Source organism: Rhinolophus ferrumequinum, chromosome 4 (assembly GCF_004115265.2).
Source record: "Rhinolophus ferrumequinum isolate MPI-CBG mRhiFer1 chromosome 4, mRhiFer1_v1.p, whole genome shotgun sequence".
Classification (NCBI taxonomy): Eukaryota; Metazoa; Chordata; class Mammalia; order Chiroptera; family Rhinolophidae; genus Rhinolophus; species Rhinolophus ferrumequinum.
In genome coordinates, this window is record NC_046287.1 from 48,261,265 (window position 1) to 48,278,577 (window position 17,313).

Consider the following 17,313-nt stretch of genomic DNA (forward strand, 5'->3'; position numbering starts at 1 on the left):
ACTGTTAGAACTAATAAATGAATTCAGTAAAGTTTCAGGATACAAAACCAACATACAGGCATGTGGTTTTTATCAAATTGCTTGCTAAAGTGGAAAAAAGTCTGAGTGAAGTGTGAGTGCAGATGTGTTTTCTGGATTCCTCAAAGGGGGCGGGGGGGAGCAATGTTTGAGACTTTAAAATAAATTTTAATACATAGCAGGAAAAATATGTCTCCTAAGTGATAGGAAGCAGAGACGTGTTTTGATCATGTTACTGAAGTTGATTTTAATGATCTCTATGTTAATAGAATTAAAGTTTTATCTTAATAATAACAATTCCTATCATGTGAATTCTAGCCTTTATTTAAAACAAAAGAATATGAGAGATGATATATAGGACATTGAAAGTATGGACTTTTCCCATACATCTAGTTTGAACTTCTCCTTTTACCCTTTTGTGATCATGGGTCAAGATGTTTCATTTTCCTAGGCTTAATTTTTTTAAATTAAATTTATTGTGGTGACAATTGTTAGTAAAATTATATAGGTGGAATTTTCTCCTCTGAGGGGGAAAAGAGGTGACTGCTAATGTAATATGATCCTTTTGAAGTGACTCTGGCAAAGACAAGGAAAGAGATATAGGAAAATGTAAGAAAATTAATTAAAGGAGGCTCCTGTGTGGTGTGAGGCTGCTCGGAATGGAGAGATGTAGAATCGGAAGCCTGGGAAATCAGAGGGAAGCAATCAGTGTGGGCAGAGGGAAAATGTGAACAAATGGGGTAATTAGCCTCGCCAATGACTAGGACCTTGACTTTCAGAGACTTTTTCAAGGTTGAACACTGAAATCCACACTTTCCACAGAAGGAGTTGTTATATTTGTAAGCAAGGTAAGGTTATTTTGGATGCCTGGGCATCTGGGAACTTCTTATAGGCCAGCTACCCACTAATTGCTTATGAAATAAAACAAAACAAAACAAAACAAAAAACAATTATTTAGGTTTTGATTAGGCATTACATTCATATAGCTCACAATTCAAAAAGTTTAAGTATTGTATATATCATGCTACAATAAGTATCCCGCTAAACTCTGTATAGATACTTTGTTCACCTCTAGCAAATAATTAGCATTAGTAGTTTCAAAATATTACATGCATAGACAAGGAAACATGATTCGATACAACCTTTGTCTGTCTGCAGACTTTGTTTTCCTTTAATTCTGTTTAACTTTCAGTACCTTTAATTTTCTTGCTTTCTCTTCAGAAAGTTGTATTTTTGTTTTTTGCCATTTCTCCAATTAAAAAAAAAAAAAAACACCTGAAAATATTTTCGGTTATTGTTCTCATCTTTTCTCTGACAAAACTGTGTGCTGCAAATACTTAGTCTGTCTTTTTTTTCCCTTTTATCACGTGGTATACTTGTGTAGTCTGTGTTGATTCCTTTCACATTATACTTCACTGAAAGAGGAAATTTTCCGACCCTCTCAACCCCCACAAGCAGCTATTTGCAAGTGGTGTATTTTGGGAGTTGTTTGTACAGGTTCCAAGCTAATTGGAGTTTTGAGTGTTATTGTTTACTTTCTTAAATCCACTTTTTTGGTTTCAGTTTGATAATGCTTTTCTTCTTCCTAGTTAAATAAGATAAATAGCTCACTGTGAAAAACCACAATGAAAAATCTCTTCTTTGCTACTGTCATGGAGACAGTATGCATAAGGTAAAAGTAGTGTTCCCCCCCATGAATCCTCATTTATTTCTGTCTCTTTTGTTTCTTAGAACCAGCTGCTTCAATGATAACCCAATGTTTTTTACAACTAAGTGTGTGATTTTCAACTTCTGAGAGTTGTGTTTCCTCTTTCTTTGCTTGGGATCCATCAGAACTGAATCTTCTCTACTGGTGTACTAGCTCCACTTTTTCCGGTGCGCCAGCTTCATCTATATCCTTCCTGGTAGCCACTCCATCTGCTTTGGTGTCTGGCTTCACAGCTGTCTCCTTGTTTCATAGAAAATTGATTTTTTTATTAACAATTTTTTCAATAAACTCCAAAATGAGATAGCAGAAAACTGAATTTTACCTTCATGTTCAAACTGAAAACAACTCCATCTAATTTTTTAATTAAATTTATTAATAATTTATTATGTTCATCTGTTTTAGAACATTTTAGGAATAAGATTTAGCAATATACCTTAAAATTAATTGCAAGAGTATTTTTATAGAAAATCTGGATGGATGGATTTATGTGACTATCATTTTAAAATCCTCATATGTTTATTCCATATGTTACCACACAGTAACATGATGATATGAATGCTCCTGTGACCTTCAGAAGTGACATCTTTGTAATGTTATATGATAATGGGCCAGGTAGTCTTATACGGTCATTAAAATATTCAGGCATGAAACTTACTCTTTAAGGTAATTTTCAATATATGATAAATCAGAAAAAAAGTCACAAGGTTTCAAATGAGCCACCATTTTTTAAAAGCAAAAAGATAGAATTGATTGAAAGAATCAAAATAGGTCACTAGTGTAAATCATTTTCATATTTCCAGTCAACTTATGCTTCACAATGCATTCCTAGATCTTTGATATGTTTATTTTTTCCACATAGCAATCAGCATGCATTTTTAATAAGTATTATTTAAAATAGCTTGCATGATGAAAATCATTTCATACATCAAACATTGTTGCTATTGTAGGGAAGGGTAAAATTTACCGCCTTTTTCCTCTTAGTGCTTCTAAATGGTCTAATAATAAAATTGACATGAGACAGTTTAACAGGAGAAAATAGCCAAATTTAATTATGTATGTATTATGCATACTGGGGTTCTGTAAAATATGGTATCTAAGTATAAGTGAAGCAGTTGAGGCTTATATGCCATCTTGATCTAAGGAGAAATGGGGTGGGGCAATGGTTTGGGATTTCACATGGAGGCAGGTAATTCATATGGAGATGATAAAGCAAATGTTTGATGAATACATGTTTTGGGGCCATCTTTAACAATGGGACACAGAGAGGACTTTGACCAAATGGTCCTTGCTAGGTTCCTCCCTGTCTATCACAAACAATTCATATTAAATTATAGCTATCTGTTTCTGGAGCAGGACCTCTATCTAAATTCTTTTAGGCAGTTAGAGGGAAGTTCAGAGGTTCTCCTGAGTCTTTTGTTTCTTAAAAATAACCTGTGAGATATATTTATATATATGTATGTATATATATAAATACATATATATATATAAATAATATATATAAATACCTGTGAGATATATTTATATATGTGTATGTGTATATATAAATACATATATTTATATATATGTATGTATATATATAAATACATATACATATATATAAATACATACATATTTATATATAAATACATATATATAAATACATACATAAATATGTATGTATGATATATATGTATATATACACACACATGGAGAGAGAGATAATAGATATAGTTATATATCACAGGTTGTTTTTAAGAAACGAGAGAGAGAGAGAGAGAGAGAGAGAGGTTTTAAATTTTCAAGAATTGGCTCATAAATTCACAGAGGCTGGCAGGCTAGAGACCAGAGAAGAGTTGAGTGGCAGTTCAAGTCTGAAGAGAGACTGCTGGAAGAATTCCCTCTTCTTCTGGGGAAGCCAGTTTTTTTCCTATTAAGGGTTTCATATTTGGATGAGGCCCACCCACATTAAGGAGGATAATCTGCTTTACTCAAAGTCTAGTGATTTAATGTTAATCTCATCTACAAATCTCATCATGGAACCATACAGAATAATAATTGACCAAATATCTAGGTACCATGGACTAGCCAGTGAACACACAAAGTTAATCATCATAGGTGAGAGATCAAGATTTGCTATGGCAGCTGTATGCTATCATCAGGGACCTAAACTCCTTCAATACTGCTTCATCGTATTTCGCACATGACTTTCATCTTCCAGGTTGCCTCATGGGCACGAGAGTACTGCTAATGTTCAGACAACACAGCTTTTATTGCAGGCAGGGAGAAGGGGTAAAAACAGAATTGTTTCCTTGATGCCACACTCACAAGTTTCACGGCATCCCATCGACCATATCTGTTTCACATGGTCATCTGCAGAATAGATTGGAAAACGTAGTTTTCATGGGCATAATGCAACTCCGCCACCCCCTTTGATTGTGTTTCTGTTAGTACAAAAGAAAGAGAGCGTGTACACTGGATAGGGAATTGACAGCTTTGCCACGGCAGCTGACTTTTCAGAAGTACTTATTATGTGTCAGGTTCTGCGATGAGCACTTCATACACATTATCTCAAGTACTCTTTACACCGACCCTATGAAATAGAAATAATTATCATTATCCTCACTTAGAGGTAGAAAAATATAGGCTTAAAATCAGTAAGCACTGGGTCAAGCTCAAACACTTACTAAGAGGTACACCTGGAAACTGACTGTGGGATCTTCTGACAGCCCTGCTTTGTTTTATGGCTCAGTCAGTTGATCATCTCTCTTCACCCCCTGTGGTTTTGAATGTGTAGGATCACATGCCCTTTGTTCTTAAACTCAAAACCACAAGGTCAAAAGAATCATTCTACAACTACTAATTGCCTATAAAATATGAACCTTACCAATTATCTTCCAGATATTTACTTACATTAAGTATATTGTATTAAACCTCTTTATTTCTTTTATCAAATTATTTCCACTGAATATAAAGTAGTTCAATATGCAATTTGTGCAATACCTTAAAATATCAAATAGATTATTTTTGTGCACGGAACCTACCTGCCCAACCTTCTAATTCCAACCCATATGTGAACAAGTGCTCCTTTTATGCCTATGTGTGTAAGCCATGCTTTCCCAAGTGATTAAAGCTACTGAGAAAAATCAATGCTCTGTTTTTAATCTCATTACTGTTAGCCGGAAGCCATTCTTATTTTGTTTGCTTCTATCTTCAGTCCAACCAATCCTCTTGCCCCCTTGCAGCATCCTCTATGCCCAAAACTGAGTTGGCTTTCCTCTTGTGATAAATGGGTGAATGAGAATGTCTCTTATCATGTGTTTCAAGTCATGGGTCCCAGAGGGCCCACAAAAACTTTCTATGTCCCACCAAGACCAGTTAGCTGCTATTGTGTCTTTTTAAATGGATAGAAAATTTTATTACACTAATTAAACTTGTTGCAGATTTTGTTTTTCTACTTAACTGACACTGTGTTCTCTGGCCTTGATTCTTCTTTCATCAATGCTATTGATCCTAATTTGACTTTTGTGCTTTCTTACCATCAGGATCCATCCAATAGCTAATACCACCAATGGCAAGAGAATTCCAACCATGCAATTCCAAAGCGAGGCATCAATGCTGTGGCCTCCTGAAAATCAACTATTTCCAAAGCACATAAAATTAATGCCCCATTGGTTTGTCTCAGAGTCTTCTAAGACTTTTACTAATTAACCTCTAAGTGGTTGCCAAAAAGAGGCTGGGGCTTAGACCAGTCCTCTTCTCATATTGAGTTCCTGACTCCCTGGGTAAGTCTCTCTGCCTTTAATACAGACCAAACCTTTCTCACAGATGATCAGCATAAGCTCACAATTTCCTTGCGACACCACCAGCTACTCAGTGCTCTCCACACATAAGTAGTAGTTTAGTAGTCATCATTGACACTCCTGTCTCAAGCGGGGAAAGATGGCAAAGGTGGCTAGAATCGTGAGACATTGGATTCTTTTCCAGGTGTTAAAACTGCCACAGGTTGAAAGGGAGGTATGTACAAGGGATGCTTCCCATTAAATTCACACTCTTTAAACACTAGAGGACTTGTCTCAGAACTTCTGACCTGATACCTGAGTCCCCTTTTACAAATGAAACTAACACCCTAAAAGGACCATCCCTCCTATTTCTCCATAAGTGCATTTATTGATGCTGATAAAATTCAATCTTTCCTCCTCAGAGTATTTTTACAAAAGATTAGAGAGTCCGCCTGTCCTGGAAGGAAACTGAATCAGCATATCCCAAACTCAGTTGCTTAGAACACTAGTAACTATGAGAATTTAATAAATACATACATTAAGAATCAAACTCTGACCAGTTTGAAAATTACTAATTTTTAAAATTAGATAGGTTACCTTGGAATCACTAATATGCGAATTAATATTGTGCTGGATGTGGTATCATTTCACTAAACTTAGTTGAATGGGAGAAGATTTCAGTTCTCCTAATCTACTACTTTGCTTTTCAACAAGTATTTAAAGTAAACGCATAATGTCCTATGTTTGCAATTAGAGGCAGCACAGCAGAATGCTGAAGAACTCAAACTCCAGAATCAGACTGCCTGGCTTTAAATCCCAGCTTCACCACTGTGATATTGTGAGTAACCATTTAATCTCAATCCCTCAACCTCTCTCTCTCTCTCTCTCTCCCTCCCTCCCTCCCTCCCTCCCTCCCTCCCTCCTGTAAAATGGGGTTGAAAATACTACCATCCTCACGGGATAGCTATGAAAACCAAATGAGATAAAGTTTACAAAACACTTACAATAGTGCCTGACACACAATAAATGCTACATAAGTCGTTGTCTTATATATAAAGAGAAATTATATGGAGAAAATCTGTGTAAAATACAAGTTGTTTAAGCACATTTTTCTCCTTTACTTGGGCTGGTTAGGCATATTTAAATCTCTACCGAGAATTTTAGAATTGCCCATTTCATTCTATCTCAAGTTAGAAAAAAATATGAATGGGAAAGGCAAAGTAAATTCTAGTTATATCTTAGAGAAATGATGGGTTTATGGCATATTTGGGATAGACACAAGTGAATATACACTCAAGGATGGGCTTTGAGCAGCTACATTTCCATGGGGAACTTCTATATGGAGATATGAGTTAGGCAATGTTGTTGTCCCTATTTTAAAGGTGAGCAATTTGAAAAAGAGAGAAGTTAGGTAATCTGTCTAAGTACATACTTTATTTGGCAAAACGGAGATTTGAACATAGGCATTCTTGCTCAGGAATTCATTCTCTAACCATTACATTTTTAGCTTAACCTTGCAACATTTCAAGTAACTGACTTTACAGGTTGGCAATGAAAAACTTGCTGGCACAGATGAAATAATGCCTGAAAGACTGAAATCTGGAAATCTTTTTGTTTTACTCTCCTTATACCCCTTTTTCCTTCCCTAAATAACAATAATTCTTTGCAGCTGGTCATGAAAATTTAAGTTAGACTTCACAATGAATATTTGATTTTGGCACACATGTTTTGTAGCAAAATTTTGTAATAGAGTAATTGGGACTTAGATTACAAACTGCTGTTTGTCATTTTTAATTGATATTTTGGTTGCTTCCACATTGTGTGGATGTAAGGGTGATGCTATGGTATTTTTGGGTGTTCTTAGTATTCCCTAAAGTGATAGAAAGATGTTGCTAGTGAGATCTATTTTTGGAGGTGCTGAAATGATTTCAATGAAAAGATATACCAGGCCTCAGATATTGAGAAATGCCTGAAATTCCATTCATTCACTTGACTGCCATTACACTGAACATGAGCTGAAATAAGAAAATACATGGCATATATATATATTTTTATATGTAAGGTAACACTCAAATTGCTCTAAGTTGACATGTGAGAACATGGAAATGGGCTTTGATTCTCTAGCACTCCAGATTTCTCAGAGAGAATAAGGACTGACTTTGAAGTCATCGTGTTACACTTTGCTTATCCACACACTCTCCTTCAGGAGTATATCCCTATTTGATGACCTCAGGTGCAGTCTCTTTTCTGGTGATTCCTAATGTTATATCCCTTGTCTATACCCTGAGCTCATATGTCCAACTGCCTACTCAGTGTGTGCCATGTAAACATCCCTGACTTGCCCAAAGCAGAGTAACTGGGCAGAGTAATTTCTCCCCACACTCCCAGAGAATTTTTCTTCCCCAGTTTTCACATTTTAGCAAATAATGTTGCTATCTACTGAGGTGCTCAGGCCAGAATCACAGGAAGTTTCCTTTATGTGCTCCTTTCTTAAAGCTAACATCTCATTGATTAGCAAATACTATCAATGCCACCTCCACAAAACAGCAAGAATCCACCTACCTCTTGTTATTTTTATTGCTACTACCTTCATCCAAACCATTACCGTCCAACCATAGATTCTTGTCTAGATGTTCGCATCACATCTGACTTAATCTATTTGACTTAACCTGATAGTCAATTCTCCACACAGTAGCCAGGATGATATATAGCTTCTGGTGATAACAATTCACTATTAATAAAAGGCCACAGGAGTTGATCCACTTACTGTTTTGATCATTGATGTATAGGAGTAACATAAATTATCTGGAAAAAGTTCCCAAGGGGACAAGCAGAATTCTTCTGCAATGAGGCTTCTCCTACATGGGGAGCACAAGGAACCTAGTTAATTAGGTTCAAGCTTTGAAAATCATTGGAAGAAAAAGAGAAACCTACCTGAGTGTGTTGATCATGCGTCTCATCCTAACTGCAGGGCGGTGGCCCCGTACCATATTTTAGGCAGTCAATATGAGCACTGTGGACGGCCTACAGCTCAGCTATTCTGTGTAGTCTCACATTCCAGTGGGAAAATAAATAAATTAGAACTAAGACTGGATCCATACTCTCTGGAGGCCCTAGGTCACACTTGAGAATCTCTCTTTGAAAAGTTGCTACCGTGACACTCTCTTCCCATTGTCCACTCTATCTCAAAGGAGGAAATGCTCTACCAGAGGTCAAAGGCAAAGTGGAGTTCTCTAATCCACAGACAGAGGCAAAGAAGAAAGGCATTTGATCTTTTTGTGGATGAGACAAATTATTAAGTATGGTAGGTAACAGGTGCAATATTGTTTTCTTTATGTAAGTTTTTCTTCAAACTCGTGGCTGGTGTGGAAAAATGTACCTGGAATTTATTACAGACTGTGAGGTGCTTTGCAAAGTGTAGAACAGAAACAGGGTAAGATCATTGCTAGTGGAAAAATAGCAGTCAGTCTAAGACTTTCCATACTCTGCTCTTTCTGCCTCCACTGGAAAAGAGACGCACCAACGTTTTGGTAATATGGGTTTATAAGAAAGGGTATGAGACCAGGTATGCTTTGGGGAAAATGCAGCTCCTTTTAGTGATTAAAACACATTCTCTGAATAAATAGCCCCTTTCTTGAGCATTTAGCAAGAAAATGGTGTCTGTGTTATTTAGATTAGCTATTTCAGATTCTGGGTTTACTTGGAGTCATAACGAAGGGGTGTTTATTTTCTCTTTTAAAGATTGGAGTATATATTCTAAATACTTGCATTCAAATGTGGAGGTTTTGAAGGAAGGTGAAGAGCTAACTGCTAGCAACAATATTCAGGTTTGGGTGTCACACCGCCTTAATCAGATACACACCTGAATGATCACTACTCTCTCTGTCAACAGAAAAAAATAGATGGCAGGGAGCAGATTGTGTGACTAGCAGAGTGAACAAAATTATAGGAAAAGAGGACAAATGGACTTCATCGCCACATGTCTAAAATGTATTGGTTAAGTCATGGTATTTATTACTCAAGGTATATGATTCCAAAAGCACATCGATATGCTATGATCAGGTAAGTGTGCTGAGCCATTCTTCATCAGATTAAAAATGAAGGAATAAGAAAAGCAGGCTGACACCATGTTATATAGGATTATAGTTTTTTATCAAAGATTAGCAGGCTGTGTTCCATTATCTAACATGCCTGAGTTCTCTCAATCTATTGCCTTTGGAAGACAGAATGACAAAATTCAAATTTCAAATGCAGCCAGAGAATGAATAAAGAGTAGAGATGATTCAGCCTGGAGAAAATAAGACTGTTGGAGTATTACCGTAAAACAAGCCTCACTGTTCAAGCTGTCAACACAAATAACCAGAACGAGAAGGAAGGACCGCAGGGAAAAGAGGAATTTAAATGAATATGGAGTTCTCAATCTTTCAACTGGTTATAAAGAAAGTAAAAGAACACCTCTGTAAAGAAGAAAGAGAATTCTGATATATTTAAATTTATAGGACTGATTTAATTTTCATCTGTAGATTGAAGTAGGAGATTGCATGAATAAATCGTGGCCTTTGGAATCCACCTGGTCAGAATGTTGCAGAATAGTTACAGACCAGAACTGTACCTGGTCAAGTCTCAGTTGGGAAATCTATTGACTCAAAAAACGAAAAACAAAAATTCCCTTACTTGATAATGCAGTCTTTTTATTCATGAACTGTTTTCTAAAGGTTGTGTCGTTTAAATATTAAGCCCATAAAAGCAAAACAGCATGATAATTGTGGAATGTAATATATATAGTCTAGTCTTTTGTGTGCTTCAAAGAAGAATATAGCCGTGTTACGAACAATGGTGCCTGGGAATTGCCTGTTAGCGGCAATGAATGGTCAGGTTAGTCGTCTTTGTATTTAATAAACAAAGATTGGGGTCTTGAAAGATCCATGAGTATAAGCTTTGAGATTTTTTTTATTGCAGTAAAGATGTGTATTTAAAACAAATCCTTAAAACATAATTTTTGATTTAAGTGCCCAATATGTTGATTAGCTATTGAGCAGAAGCTATAGGCATAAATCCACTAATTTTATATTTAAAGCAGCATACATATAATGAATTTGGAAGGCAGAATGTGGACATGTTATTTATTGAAGTACATCAACTCTTTCTTTATAGACCCAGTTACCTTCAAAATGGTTTGAAGGGACTCACACAACAAAAGCTGTCATTCGAGTTCACAGGCTCGCATCAGTGGGTAGCTGCATGCCTTATCCTTTTTCCACCAACGGAGTACCTAAGAACACACACACTGAGTTTCTCCTATGTTTCAGTTTTCCTGTACAACAATACTTACAAGTCATCCTTATTCATATCGATAATGTGTCCTTTTTAGTTCATGGGGACGCTCTGGTACCAAGAAGCAGAGGAACTGCATTTAGGTCACATGATTTTGGAGGGTCCACTGGGGTAAGATTAGTGGTAATCACCTTCACTCCAATCTTGTTTGGTATAGATTTTGGGGTTCCCCATCCTCACACTATAGTGACACCTCCTTTTGGCCAAAGAAGACCGGACAGTTTCATTGACTTTGCATGTTTCACTTGAAGTCAGGTCATAAATCTTCAGATTGTAACTACCCCAAAACTATTAAAATGAACTTCTTTGTCACTGTTTCTTGTAGGAAATTTGCATTTGATATATACATTTTAACTTATGCATATTTTCCTCCAAGATGATCACTCTCACACATTTCAGTGTTTATCCATGTTTACATTTATCTTTTTAATGTCCTTCAGTAAAATTTTGTGAATTTTTACCAGTCATTACATATTTAAATGTGTTTATTGTCCAGGTAATTTTATGGTTTCTTTTGAGTGGACTTTCTTTTCTAATTCATTTTTTATTTGGTTATTATTACTGAAAGTTTTTAATATTTTAAAATATAGCTCTGTTCTCATAAGCTTGATCGATTTTATTTAATTAATTCTCTTAAGTTTTTAATGTTGACAATCATATTATCCAATAGTGATCATCATTTTATTTTGGTATATCTTTTAATTGTATTATTCCATTAGCTGTGGTATCTAGTATAATGCTCTATTGCAGTGATATTAACAGATATCCTCGCTCTTTTCCCCCCTGAATATGATGGAATGCACAGTTTCACAATTAATTTTTTAAGCTAATGCCATTTGTCAGGTTAATGACTATCATGTCTAATTCTACCCTACTAAGTTTTTATTGTAAATGTTTTAATGTTACCAAATGTATTTTGCATATATTAAGATGATCACTTTTTTCTTTTATGTATTGTTGACATACATTATGTTATTGAATTTTCTAGAATGAAACAAGTTTCTACTTCTAGAATATGACTACTTGGTTAGAATATACTTTATTTTTTTATTTTTTTTATTAGTTTCAGGTGCACAAAACAATGTAATAGTTAGACCTTTATCATTTATATCCCTCGCGCAGTGATAGCCCCCCTCTCCCCATCTACTACCCCTCTGACATAGGATGTACTTTAAAGATGCTGAATGAAATATCGCTATATTTTTAATTAGAACTTTTATTTGTTTTGGTTTGGAGGCTTTAATTTAGGGAATCTTCCTATTTTTTTTAAATTCGAAATGAAAATGCATGTTATTGGTGAAGAGTTTGCACATGAAATTTAGAAAACATGTAGAAAAGACTGCCTCTGCTTATTGTATTTTTGAGAGGGGCTAGATTATTTACAAGGGAATTTCTTTACTGTGTATTGAAGTAGTCAGGTGTGTGTGTGTGTGTGTGTGTGTGTGTGTGTGTGTGTGTAGCACTTTTCTAGTAATTTACCCATTTAATTTAGATTCTAACATGTATTACCATAAAACTGTTCCTCATGGTTTCAGTCGTATTTTTAGCAGGAGATAAGATCCTCTTTTTTTTTTTTTTAATACTTTTTCCCCTCTTTGTCTATTTTACTGAGCTTTTCTTTCTTTCTTTCTTTCTTTTTTTTTTTTTTTTTTTTTGATGGTTTCTGGGAGTTTTTGTTTGTTTTCTTACGTTTATTATTTTTTTATTTCATATTTCATCTATTCATATTTTTATTCATTTACTTGAATTTACTGTAATCTTTTCTTGCTCTTCAAGCTAAATGTCAACTTAATTATTTTCAGTGTCACTTGTTTTGTTAAAAAAAACCCAAAAAACATTTAAGGCTATAATTTTCATTTGAGTGCATTAAAAGCTTTATTTGACCACATTTTATATAAATTGTTCCTGTTATCCTGTAATTCTAAGTATTTTATAATTTTCATTAGGACATTATTCTTTGACCTATGCATGATAAAGAATGATTTTGGTGGTGGTTGTTTCCCAACACTTGGGAAGTTCAATTTTTTCATTTATTTATTACCAAACAGGGTATACATACAATAGATAAAAATTTAAAAGTACAAAGAGAAATACTGTGAAAATTTATCTTCTTTTTTACCCCCTCTAACTAGTCACAACCCCTCCCTAAATGTATTCACCATTCTTGGGTGTTCTTCCAGATGTGTCTCTGTACATTCAAGCATTATGTACGTTTTCTTTTTCCACACAAACAGACACATGATATGGGCTTTCTTTTTATTTTAACAGTACACCTAGGAGATGCCATATGCTATATAAAACTATTCTATTGTATGAATGTAGCATAATTTATTTAACTTGTCCTGTATTGGCAGACATACAGGTAGTTTTACTATGGCATACAATGGCTGTAATGAATGTTCTCATGCATATAATACTTTACAAATGTGCAGGATAAATGCCCAGGAAAACGATTTGTTGAGTCACAGAGTATGTGCGTTGTATTTTCATAGTTATTGTCAAATTATCTTCCATAGTGGTTATAAAAATATCTGTTCCTATCAGCAGTATATATTTTTAAAAACATTTAGTATTTCGTTTTTTTTTTTATTGTAAACTGCCCTTTGTTCCTCCTCTTGGTCATTTTTTTTTCTTTTGATTTACAAAATTATATATTAATTGTATGTGCTATGAATTAAAAAATATTTTTCCAAATTAACATTAGTCTTTGGCTTTATGAAATTTTCTGCAAAAAATTTAAAATGTGTATGTATAATATTAAACTTAATCAATGCTTTGCTTGGTGTCTTTTGTGTTTTATTTCATTCTTAGAGATGTGATGCTCACCATAAAATTTTGTAACCAAATGTACCTCTCATGTTTTGTTTTTGTACTTTCCCATTTTATTGCCAGTTGTTTCCATCATTGATTCATCTTATTTTAATGGAAGATGTGAAACAAACTTCTAAATTATTATTTTTTTCCTTCAAATGACTACCCAGTTTCCTCATTTATTAAAAAATGCATGTTTCCCACTGATTCGAAATGTCACCTTTTACCATATTCTGAACATTCCCCTCTCCTCAACCCTTCAAGCCCTCTACTTTTTGGACAACTGTTTCTTTTGCTTGCATGATCCTAGTATTTCAAACATAGTAACTCTTGATTCTCCTTTAAGACAAGGAAATCTTTCGCCTCTAACATAAATTCTTGCTTATCTCCGCTGTTATGGGTAAAATATCTTTCATTCTTTCCTCATCAACCTAGAGAAAAATAGGTATGATTAATTGCTTTACCTAATTCTGTCACAGATAGAATAGATATAGCAATGAACACAAGTAGAATAATTGTACTTCAAAACACTTGCTCCTCATAAACAAATTGTTCTATCTTGTAAATTATTGGTGTTAGAATTTGTTGTAAAGTAAAATAGTTTAAATGTGTGATGATGTTCAAGAAAATATAATTAGTTAACCGCCCTTCCCCTCTTTCTCTGAGGAAGTGAAGCCATGATTTTTTCCCCTGTGAATCACTGTAGAAGACTTAGGGGTCTGTGAGAAGATTCTGTGGAGATTGCAGATATGACTGACTGGCTGCCCAGTTGCACTTCCACATCAATTAGAGCAAGGATAGTTGCATCTGTTTTATTTACTGGAATTTTTAATAAAATGTTATTTGAAAAAAAGTTTCTGGTGTTAAAGAGCTTTGGAGATACTAAAATTGACTATATGTTTTCTTTGATAAAGACTATAATTTGCATGTATTTTAAAATATTTAAATTAAGGTTCAGATTAGGCTTTAATTCATTAAGATGCCATCTGTAATTATTCTATAGTTCCTTACATCATCTTTCCTGCATAAGCTCATAATATCCTCTGAAAACATCTTTATTAGTTAGGGTTCTTCAGAGAGACACAACCAACAGGATGTAACATATATTCATTATAAAGAATTGGTTCATGCAATTATGGGAGGCAGAGAAGTCCCAAGACCAGCACTCAGCAAGCTGAAAGCTGATGGTGTAATTACAGTCTGAAAGATGACAGTCTTGAAACCCAGGAAAAGCTAATTTTCAGTTTAAGTCAAAGGCAGGAAAAAAAACCCTGATGCCTCAGTTTTAAGGCAGTTAGGCAACTGTAGATCCCTCTCATTCAAAAGAGAGTCAGCCTTTGTTCTAGTCAGGCCTTCAACTGATTGGATAAAGCCCACCCATAGTAGGTAGCACAATCTGTTTCACTAACTCTACAGACTTAAACATTAATCTCATCCAAAAATACCCTCACAGAAGTCCCCAGAATAATGTTTGACCAAATGTTTGGGCACCCCACCAAATCAAGTTAACACATAGAATTAACCATCACAATCTCCATCTATGAATTTATTGCATTTTGTATCTAGAACTCCAAAAATGCAGAGACCAAGTCTTTGAGCCTATTTAGTTTTAGTAGCAAGAACTATGTTTGATTTGTAAAAGTTTCAAAGAATCCTGAATGAACTAATTCATTAACTAACATTGATAAAACTATACATGTTGAATCAAGGATAAGAAACATTTTGGTAAGAATTTGGACTTCCTTTAAATAGAAATTGCAAAAAATTCTCCTACTTGGAGATATGTTATACATGTTTTTAATTAATTGAACAGATTTGTTAGAATAAATAAATGGGCTGACTTCCCTATTATAGCTGGTTCTTGAATCCCTAAAATAATGTGATTTAACCACAATTCAAGTAATACAGTGTTCAGACATATCTGTAAAATTTATCTAATAAAAGTAATACATATGTATGTGTATTTGTTTAGTGCAAATAAGACATTAAAATTTAATTTGTTCAAATGTAAAATATCTGAATTTATCACATTATTAGTGACTTTAGGTAATATCTGCTGATCTGTCTTTTAGTAACTTTTATAATTAATTTTGTGTGAGACTTTGTTTTTCCTATTTTCCCAAACATAGGCACCACAAGGTAAAATGGTATGCAATTAAAAAGGATACCTACTTTTTAGTGTCTGGCTAGTAAATCCTTGGATCTCAAAAGCATGATTGTAGAATTAGGGAGACCCTTAGAAAGTCTGCCTCCTGTTCAACATTGTCTTACTCATTCATTTCTTTCTGTATTATGAGACTTAAGGATCAGTAATGTTAATGAAAAACTGGAAAGGTAATACCTATGTACAAACAATCTATAATTTTGTTTTCGAAAAGCAATGCAAAGCTGATTAATACGGATCCCTTCAGTGTGTAAATGTGTACAACCTAGTCTGCATTGGGGGGTTCTGCCTTGGATTTAACACAGGGCTGCCTCCTTTGCTATAAATTTCTGTTGTTATGTTGGGAAATTAATTTGGTCTTATATTTTCTTCTGTGAATAATAAAACTGTCCTTGGAGACTTGATTCATAGGCAAATTCTCCTTAGAAAAACATTACTCGAATTTGGAACATTTGTAAAACCATGGCTCTTTGGGACTACTGGCTTCTGACCTCTGAATCCTCATAATTACCCTAAGGCCTCAAATGTACCTACTCATTGCCTAGACAAGCCATTCGGTGGCTCCCTTAATTCCTCAATCAGTCTTTTTGTTTACAAAATTTATGCTTCTTGTATCCTGTATATAGGCCTGTAGGGTTGGGGCCTTTTGAGGTTGTTACTTCAGTCTACAGCTGCTCCTCATCTGGTTTCCCAACAACTGTTCTCAGACTTCTTTTACTATGAGAGAAAAAGAAGTCTGAGAACAGTTGCTGGGAACAACTTTTTCTATGTTGTTGGGAAACAACTTTTTCTTTTTCTATGTGCCTGAGCTCAGATGAGCATTAACTTAACATTATGCCCACTTTTCATAAGAAGAGGAAGGTACCAAAATAATTAGGTGGTGATACAAATTGTGATACCTGCATGGAATAAATTTGTGTTGGAGCTACTTAAGAAAGAGGCTTTCAAATAGGGGGAAATGAAAATCGTTGTTGGTCCTTGCTTTTCATCACATTGAATATTTTGTGCCAATCCCTTCTGGCCTGCAAAATTTCTGTTGAGAAATCAGCTGACAATCTGATGGGAGCTCCCTTATAAGTTACTAGTGGCCTTTCTCTTGCTGTTTTTAAGATTCTCTTTGTCTTTAACATTTGCCATTTTGGTTATTAATATAATATGTCTAGGTGTAGCTCTGTTTGGGTACATCTTGTTTGGGACTCTCTGCACTTCCTGGACTTGTATGTCTATTTCCATCATCAGATTAGGAATGATTTCAGTCATTATTTCTTCAAATCCGTTCTCAGTCCCTTACTTTCTCTCTTTTCCTTCTGGTACCCCTATGATGTGAATGTTTTAAACTGTCCTCATTTTTTTTGGATTCTTTTTTCTTTTTGCTGTTCTGATTTGGGTGTTTATAGTTACCATATAGTTTATAGTTTATAGTTACCAAATCGCAGATTCAATCCTCTGCTTTATCTAGTCTTCTGATGATTCCTTCTAGTGCATTCTTCATTACAGTTATCATATTCTTCACTTCTGAC